The sequence below is a fragment of the Lygodium microphyllum genome, chromosome 21 (genome assembly GCF_053477565.2).
Source record: "Lygodium microphyllum isolate KBCC chromosome 21, Lygodium_microphyllum_v1.1.10, whole genome shotgun sequence".
NCBI classification, from domain to species: domain Eukaryota; kingdom Viridiplantae; phylum Streptophyta; class Polypodiopsida; order Schizaeales; family Lygodiaceae; genus Lygodium; species Lygodium microphyllum.
The window spans coordinates 78,108,197-78,118,371 of record NC_141155.1 but is presented as its reverse complement, the minus strand read 5'-3'; the positions used below and the strand labels follow the sequence as shown (position 1 = coordinate 78,118,371).

General features: G+C 39.3%; 1 protein-coding gene across 1 annotated transcript in view; it reads right to left on the bottom strand.

Moving 5' to 3' along the window:
* Positions 1-901: 901 nt before the first annotated feature.
* The window catches only part of LOC148018180 (uncharacterized), a 123,918-nt gene continuing 114,644 nt past the window's right edge, over positions 902-10,175 (bottom strand). The window contains exon 3 of the mRNA XM_087661994.1: positions 902-1,111. The gene's annotated coding sequence lies outside the window, so the exon portion shown is untranslated. The remainder of the gene's footprint in view (positions 1,112-10,175) is intronic.

The window sequence follows — 10,175 nt, the reverse complement described above, 5'->3', positions numbered from 1 at the left end:
CTTTTCTTTCTTGTTTTCATGAACCTCCACTGACTACCACTCCTGAAGCTTCTTCACGATCTCCCACTTAATGATGTTTGAAAGCTTCTCAATGAATGTCAAATCTTCTATGAATGGTCATTCTCTCTGTTTTTGCTCTTCAGTTTGTTTCCAACCACCAAGATGCACATCTCTATTGCTTCAACAAGAAGAGGAAATAGTCCACCACATAGAGCTTGCATCATGATAGTAATATATTTCTGCCATTGTGGAATGAACTTCTTGTAGAAAGTGACTTTGGTAATGAGAATCTTCAACTCTTCAATGGAAGAAGAAACTTTGCAAGCATCCATTAAATTTTCATCTTCTTGGTAATACCATTTCTTTCATTTTCAACCTCTTCTGATGATTATTGATGGCAAGTTTCCCCGACTGTGCACCAAAAACATGGAGTCCCAAGATGAACACCAAGGAAAAGAGGTTTCTACTGCAAGAAAATCTATATTGTACATCAACAAGCTTTTATTTCATTATTTAGAGAACCACAACAAGAAAAAGAACAAAACTTTACGCAGCATCATAGTAGATATCTCCCACGGATTTGATAAAATAAATCATAATCTTCAGCATCTTCATAAAATCCATCAATAGAACAAAAAACACAAGAAAACACACCAATTTTGAATGAAAATAATCACATAGTATTCATCTTCATTGTCTTCATAGTTCTCTCTCTCAATCTCTCATAGATAGATACATTGTTTTGATAGAATTGGATATCTCTGACTCTCTCTCTCTCTCTCTCTCTCTCTCTCTCTCTCTCTCTCTCTCTCTCTCTCTCTCTCTCTCTCTCTCTCTCTCTCTCTCTCTCTCTCTCTCTCTCTCTCTCTCTCTCTGTCTCTCTCAATCAATAGTACATCATCTCCTCACTACAATACTCAATAATCACTCATAATAATCATTCTTAGGTTGTGTATACACCTCCCAAGAGGCATGGGAGATATGAAAGGATACCAGAGCCACTACAGTGTCTCTTCATAGCTCACTTCTATCTCTGTCACTTCAGATTGCTCTTCAGTCTTTAGTAACTGCTTCTTCCATTTGTTTTAGCTCTTTTGAACTTAGATTCATCCTTTCCAAAAGTTTAAAAAAAAATTCAAAGTTACACATACATTCTACAGAACACTTACAAAAGATCTACAAAGATTTATAGAAGAGAAACAGAGCAGAGACAGAGGCTCTATAGAAGGTCTGTGAGGGTTATAGAAGGTCAACAGAGAATAGCAGATTCTCATAACTCATACTAGAACCATTCCAATCTATCAAAAACTATTCAATAAGCTTTCAAAAGATTTCATCAATCCATGCTTCATACAAAAGAAAATCAAATCAAAATAAACGCTAAACGAAAGGTATCAAAACCAACCAGAACCTCAATAGAACATATCAGAACATCACAAAACTTCATGTTTCTACTGAGAATCATCACGAGCTTCCAAAACATAATAAATATCATCTAAAACACTTTTAAACACTTCCAAAACAACTAATCATCACTCAAAATCTATCAAAATCAACTATTCAAGCCTCAAACACAACAAAAATCAGTCAAAAATTCAATCTTTTTTCACTCTCAACAAGGGAGCTAGTAGAGGACATGTCTATTGAGCTTGTTAAGATCCCGACGTGACGGCTGATGAGAATCCTAGAGATCTATGCAGTAAAAGTCTCTCAATGGAACATTTTACCTTCCTTAGGAGGATGATGGGAATAGGAGTAAAAGTTCTCTCCTCACTTTAGCTTTTGCTTGCTCATTCTTTCACTTGAGCTTCTCTCTTTAAGAAATGGAGAGGAAATATTGGAGTACAATGCTGAAATGAGGCTTAGAAGATTTACTAGAATGTAATATGATAAGCCATAAACTTTCACAACCTAATTATACAAAGCTATTCGAATTCAAATCAAAGCAAGTGGGTCACCAATGAAGAAGGCTAGAATGTGTTAATGTTGAGCCTAAATTGAGGTGTCAAGGTCTCAAAAGAATGTTTAGTCACATATGTCACATTTAGAGGGTAGTGATTTATCTTATAAGTGTGGAGAGGACAAGAACTTTCAATCCAAATTCTTTTAAAAATAAACATGATGTAATATCTCCGCACAATAAAAGTTAGTTGGTTGGTTCGTAAGTTAGTTAGTCAATTAATAAGTTAGTAAGATTACTAACTAAGGACTAACTAAGGTAAAAACTAACTAACATTAATTATTGATAATTTTTATTTAATTTAAAATATTTTATTTAGAAAAATCAAGAGTCGTAAATTCGATATTTTTCTCGAATTGGCAAAGACCGTAGCTACCCTTCACGTAAATTACAACGTGAACGAGAATTATGAGTTATATTAATCACTAAGTTCATGTGTATAGTTTGGAAGGTCCAAAAACATTAGATTTTGGGCAAAACTAGTATATTTTAGATTATCCTAAAAAAACGATATAAAACTAGATGTCATTTAAAAGAAAAGACAAGTGATATTTTAGTTAGTTTGAAGATTTTATAAAAAGAAAAATAAAGAAAAGTGATTGGCGAAATCGCGCGCGTCGCGATCGCAGTTTACAGGCAGTAGACAACACTACGAACAGAGAAAAGAAGGAGTGAACTGAGAGCTTTCTAACCAAATGTCTTGGGGTTTTACCCCCCTTTCGGAGCCAATGGAACCATTAGATTTATGATCTGAGCATCAAATCACTGATCTTTCCAAGATCCCCCTCCATAAAGAGCTCTACTTCTCAACCACAAGCCCTCTTCTCTAATTCACTATAAATATGAGGCATGGGAGAGGCATAGAAAGCATAAGGAGACCCCGAGAGGCTGCGAGAGAGAGGTAGAGAGGAGGATACTCCTCCAAGAGATTGTGAGGAAGAGCTTGAAAGAGAGCTTGAGAGAGAGAGAGAGAGAGAAGAGTCACCCCGAGAGGCTGCAAGGAAGAGAATTAGCTCAATTCCCTCTATCTCGGTCCTCGACTTAACCATCTTCTCTTACGATCTCCTATCTTGAATCTATTCTACCTTCTTAACCTCTTGAGTCTATTTGCGGACAATGGCCCCCAAGCAAAGGATGTCGCGTGTGGATGACAATCCTGCAACCAACAACAAGGCTTCGGGCAAAGGCATCACCGTCAATCCAACTGCGGTTTCGGTCGTAAGTAATGTATTTTCAAATCGATAGATACTTGTTTTGACTCTCATATGAGATACGTTAGGCCCCATACTATAATGGATGGATATAGGCCATCGAAAAGGATAAATTTCATCTCACCTACTCGAAAGATGGAGTTTGCGAAGTGCATATATCAAGGGAGGATAATTGCACCTAGTTACATATGACTTATTTGCTAGTAGAGCAATTACAAGGAAGAATTAGTCGAGCGTTATGAATGCCATAGTCGTCAAAAGAACGACATTAAAAGATTGGGCCTACAAGTGCTAGATTAAAGTATAGTCAAGGGTTATAAATAGCATAATTACTAAAAGAATATGACATTGAGAATCATGAATAGAAAGTACTAGTTTAAAGTTTAGATACTTCAAAAGTACTTAGCCTAAGAGGGCAAATATTAAGAAAAACTAGATTCTAGGTCAATGCAAGGCCTATTGGAGTCTAATTACTTGAGATCATCTCGCACTTATCTTATCAAGTATTTATACGTTATGCCTATGACATGTTTGATATATGAGGATAATTTTCTAGTTACCTCATGACTTGACTAGGAGCTAGTACAAGAAATTAATCATAAGGGTTAAAACTAAGATGTCTTGAGATCCGTTGGATAACGATGACTTTTGCCAACCCAAATCCATGGCTGGGTTATCAATCAAGGTAAGTGACCCATAGAACTTACATCATGAATAGTGTTTGAACCCTTAACATATGCCCTAGCCAAAGGAAGGAAGTGTTAAGATCATGTCCGCATAGTATTCCTCTTAGATCCCAAGGGGAAGAGCAAATATACGATGGAAATGTTATATCATCTATTCTTGCATTGTTTTGGAAAGAATGCAATTGGTTTTGTTGATTGATCAAACAATATCCTAAATGCTTTTACATTCAACTGGTTGTTAGTTGTTGTTTGGATGATTATTCCAAGTGCTTGTGATTTATGGTAAATGCATGGCAAGGGTCTGTGATGACAAGTTGCCATGGGAATAAAGGAATGTTTTCTTAGAAAATGATATTAGGCTGAATGCCTTGTCTGTGCTTGATTCTTAAAGGATTTAATTAAGGAAGGATATATTGTACGGGTGCATCACCTCCATGGTCGCACCGCGTAGTAACCCGAGAGGGCACTGCTCGATTCATGGGCTGAAGGTCGAGTGGTGAAAAGGCCAACCACGGGAATGATGTTTCGCTCCTAGACAGCTTGTGGGTCAGTTTGAGCTCTGGACACCCCTTGCTAGGTCTAGAATGGAGTTGAAGACCTCCGTGGCCCCCCAACATCTGGGCATGTTGGGAGATCCTATTCTAGATAAAGGATTGAGTTTGTGGTACCATGTGAATTGGACCAGTTACTTCTGCATGGCAGAAGGGATACTTCTGTTGGACAGAAGCGAAACATAATTTCTCCTGTATGGGCGGGAGACAAAGATTAACTTGAAGATAAGCTAAGGAACTTGTTTGAACTTGTTTGTCAATAGACTGCTTTCTGATTTTAAGTGTCACACATAAATGTGGTAGGACCTAATTAGAAAACTAAAGCTATTAAAGGAAGCGGGGCGGGTGGGCGGGACCCCCGACAGGTCCGTCCTATGGTAGGGTGGTCCCAGAGAACTAGGAGACTTCTCACAAGTTTTTATCGTCATTCGACCTTTAGGTATTGATAGGTCAGAACCCGATTCATGCCGTTTTAGGGGACCGGAATGGGACTATGTCCTATGGGCAGAGAGGTTGAGCAACGCATCCCTCTCGTTTCCCATTCTCTTTGAACCAAGTGCGGCATAGATCTGCTTCGGGTTGGGTATCTCTGCGTAAAGTAGGATGTCCAATACCCGACGCTAGAATGCTAACAGGAGACCTTGACAACTAGGAAACCAAATTTCAGGTCGATCCTAGTGGGTTCGGTCGTGAACGTTCCATTGCGAGGCGGATTCGGGAAACCCTAGGCGACAAAACTCAGAACATTCCCTAGAAGTGCCGGGTAGCGACGCTTAGATTCATTTCTCGATAGACTGCTAAAAGAGTGCCTGGAAAGCCGATGGGCGGGCACCTCACAGTTGGTATCAGAGCCAAATTTTGTAATGATACGTGATTGATTAATGTATGGTTTGTAGACATATCCTAAACAAAATAATCTAAGCAGTATGGCTTGATTGTTAGGCACCTTTTGCACCCACAAATGTTGACATGCAAGAGAAGAAATTCCTTCTCAAGCAAATTAAGGTACCCGAGTTTGATGGAGAAGGGATAGACATTGCAGTAGAGGCAGAGATATGGATTGAGTCGATGGATGACTATTTCTTTGCTTCGGGAACTGCCTCTACCAATCAAGTAATGATAGCCAAACTTAAGTTAGTTGGCCAGGCTCGATTATGGTGGAAGCAATGGTGCAAAGATGAAGGTGTTTCTGAAGCCGCTGTTACTTGGGTTCAGCTGAAAGATGCTATACGCAGACGATACCTTCCACCAACCTACCAGACCGAATGAATTCTTCAGGCTAAAGCAACTAGAATTAACTTTGGAAGCTTACTACTCAAAGTTTGTAACCCTACTAAAATACGCACCACCTATGGATATTGGGCAGCAAGTATCCAAGTTTTGCCATGGCCTAAACACTCCTCTGAACCACCATCTTGAAGCAATGCGTCCAATGGACTTGCAAGACGCATTACTCCGAGCGAATCCAATCGTCCAAGAATTTAAATCGGAAAATTTTAGTAAAGATGACTCCCGAGATCTGGGTAAGAGATGCCATACATGTGGAGAGATAGGGCACATCCGTAGGAGATGTCCCTACCGCCAATGTTTCCATTGCAATGAGCTAGGACATGTCCAAGTAGACTGCCCTGACTTAAGTCCAAAAGATACAGAGTCTCCAAGAAAACGAAGTTACACAAGTGCAGTCTTCGGATATATAGAGGAATCAGATGAAGACGAATACTTAGAACCTACTACACCACTTTAGGATTATTAGAAATCCTAGAAATTTTGTCGACATGAAATACAATTTGTATTGGAATAAACTTTACTCTTGTAACTACAGTTAACTTGAGTAATATGAGTTGCGTCTATTTTGAGCCTAGAACTTGCAAATGATTAGAGATACTCTGGCAAGGAATGATAGTCATAATGTACAATAAATTTCTCTTAAGTCATTTCTTCTCAACTAACATAGATTGGGTCTTACCAGAATGTCGAAGCTTGGATGTATTCTTTAGTATTACAAGCAAAGCCAATTGTCCATGAAGCTCAGTCCCGAACTAAGGGCAGGACAATCTGGAAATGTAGTTTCCAAGATAAAGGACCACTCCAATCTGCTAAAAGAATCCTAGGACACTTTGGTCTAAAGAAGAAAATCCTACCAAGGACAACCAAAAATCTTGTGACCACAAGTGATAAAGCTCCGCATTGTTTCTATTGCAGGGAGTTAGGTCATTTCAAAAGGGAATGTCCAAAGCACCCTAAACACCGATGCTCTGAGTGCCACAACATTGGACATAACTATATCAATTGTCCCGATGAAACTCGAAGAGAACTTGAGCTTACAAGAAATAAGCCAAACAAGCTCCAGTGATCTAGAATATACTAAGTGCTTAGGAAAAACCTAGAAAGATATCCATGACATGTAATTACAATAAATTTTCTATTGTAAACAAGACTCAAATATATCAAATACCATAGGTTATTTTTTTTCAAAAAGACCGTATGTCTGTGAGAGATCAGAGTAGCGCAGCAGAAGCGTGGTGTTCCATAACCCACATATTCCAAGATGATACTCCCTGTTTCTCTCGAGATGAGGACATCTCGATTTCTCTAAGGGGAGGAGGATGTAATATCTCCGCACAATAAAAGTTAGTTGGTTGGTTCATAAGTTAGTTAGTCAATTAATAAGTTAGTAAGATTACTAACTAAGGACTAACTAAGGTAAAAACTAACTAACATTAATTATTGATAATTTTTATTTAATTTAAAATATTTTATTTAGAAAAATCAAGAGTCGTAAATTCGATATTTTTCTCGAATTGGCAAAGACCATAGCTACCCTTCACGTAAATTACAACGTGAACGAGAATTATGAGTTATATTAATCACTAAGTTCATGTGTATAGTTTGGAAGGTCCAAAAACATTAGATTTTGGGCAAAACTAGTATATTTTAGATATTTTAGATATTATCCTAAAAAAACGATATGGAACTAGATGTCATTTAAAAGAAAAGAAAAGTGATATTTTAGTTAGTTTGAAGATTTTATAAAAAGAAAAATAAAGAAAAGTGACTGGCGAAATCGCGCGCGCCGCGATCGCAGTTTACAGGCAGTAGACAGCGCTTCGAACAGATAAAAGAAGGAGTGAACTGAGAGCTTTCTAACCAAGTGTCTTGGGGTTTTACCCCCCTTTCGGAGCCAATGGAACCATTAGATTCATGATCTGAGCATCAGATCACTGATCTTTCTAAGATCCCCCTCCATAAAGAGCTCTACTTCTCAACCACAAGCCGTCTTCTCTAATTCACTATAAATATGAGGCATGGGAGAGGCATAGAAAGCATAAGGAGACCCCGAGAGGCTGCGAGAGAGAGGTAGAGAGGAGGATACTCCTCCAAGAGATTGTGAGGAAGAGCTTGAAAGAGAGCTTGAGAGAGAGAGAGAGAGAGAGAAGAGTCACCCCGAGAGGCTGCAAGGAAGAGAATTAGCTCAATTCCCTCTATCTCGGTCCTCGACTTAACCATCTTCTCTTACGATCTCCTATCTTGAATCTATTCTACCTTCTTAACCTCTTGAGTCTATTTGCGGACAATGGCCCCCAAGCAAAGGATGTCGCGTGTGGATGACAATCCTGCAACCAACAACAAGGCTTCGGGCAAAGGCATCACCGTCAATCCAACTGCGGTTTCGGTCGTAAGTAATGTATTTTCAAATCGATAGATACTTGTTTTGACTCTCATATGAGATATGTTAGGCCCCATACTATGATGGATGGATATAGGCCATCGAAAAGGATAAATTTCATCTCACCTACTCGAAAGATGGAGTTTGCAAAGTGCATATATCAAGGGAGGATAATTGCACCTAGTTACATATGACTTATTTGCTAGTAGAGCAATTATAAGGAAGAATTAGTCGAGCGTTATGAATGCCATAGTCGTCAAAAGAACGACATTAAAAGATTGGGCCTACGAGTGCTAGATTAAAGTATAGTCAAGGGTTATAAATAGCATAATTACTAAAAGAATATGACATTGAGAATCATGAATAGAAAGTACTAGTTTAAAGTTTAGATACTTCAAAAGTACTTAGCCTAAGAGGGCAAATATTAAGAAAAACTAGATTCTAGGTCAATGCAAGGCCTATTGGAGTCTAATTACTTGAGATCATCTCGCACTTATCTTATCAAGTATTTATACGTTATGCCTATGACATGTTTGATATATGAGGATAATTTTCTAGTTACTTCATGACTTGACTAAGAGCTAGTACAAGAAATTAATCATAAGGGTTAAAACTAAGATGTCTTGAGATCCGTTGGATAACGATGACTTTTGCCAACCCAAATCCATGGCTGGGTTATCAATCAAGGTAAGTGACCCATAGAACTTACATCATGAATAGTGTTTGAACCCTTAACATATGCCCTAGCCAAAGGAAGGAAGTGTTAAGATCATGTTCGCATAGTATTCCTCTTAGATCCCAAGGGGAAGAGCAAATATACGATGAAAATGTTATATCATCTATTCTTGCATTGTTTTGGAAAGAATGCAATTGGTTTTGTTGATTGATCAAACAATATCCTAAATGCTTTTACATTCAACTGGTTGTTAGTTGTTGTTTGGATGATTATTCCAAGTGCTTGTGATTTATGGTAAATGCATGGCAAGGGTCTGTGATGACAAGTTGCCATGGGAATAAAGGAATGTTTTCTTAGAAAATGATATTAGGCTGAATGCCTTGTCTGTGCTTGATTCTTAAAGGATTTAATTAAGGAAGGATATATTGTACGGGTGGATCACCTCCATGGTCGCACCGCGTAGTAACCCGAGAGGGCACTGCTCGATTCATGGGCCGAAGGTCGAGTGGTGAAAAGGCCAACCACGGGAATGATGTTTCGCTCCTAGACAGCTTGTGGGTCAGTTTGAGCTCTGGACACCCCTTGCTAGGTCTAGAATGGAGTTGACCTCCGTGGCCCCCCAACATCTGGGCATGTTGGGAGATCCTATTCTAGATAAAGGATTGAGTTTGTGGTGCCATGTGAATTGGACCAGTTACTTCTGCAGGGCAGAAGGGATACTTCTGTTGGACAGAAGCGAAACATAATTTCTCTTGTATGGGCGGGAGACAAAGATTAACTTGAAGATAAGCTAAGGAACTTGTTTGAAGTTGTTTGTCAATAGACTGCTTTGCTCCGTTTTTGTGTCTGTGCTATAATTTACGCGAACGAACCTTGTTCCCTAAAAGGCTTAATTAATGAAGCTGATTTTAAGTGTCACACATAAATGTGGTAGGACCTAATTAGAAAACTAAAGCTATTAAGGGAAGCGGGTGGGCGGAACCCCCGACAGGTCCGTCCTATGGTAGGGTGGTCCCAGAGAACTGGGAGGCTTCTCACAAGTTTTTATCGTCATTCGACCTTAAGGTATTGATAGGTTAGAACCCGATTCATGCCGTTTTAGGGGACCGGAATGGGACTATGTCCTATGGACAGAGAGGTTGAGCAACGCATCCCTCTCGTTTCCCATTCTCTTTGAACCAAGTGCGGCATAGATCTGCTTCGGGTTGGGTATCTCTACGTAAAGTAGGATGTCCAATACCCGACGCTAGAATGCTAACAGGAGACCTTGACAACTAGGAACCCAAATTTCAGGTCGATCCTAGTGGTTTCGGTCGTGAACGTTCCGTTGCGAGGCGGATTCGGGAAACCCTAGGCGACAAAACTCGGAACATTCCCTGGGAGTGCCGGGTAGCGACGCTTAGATTCGTTTCTCGATAAAC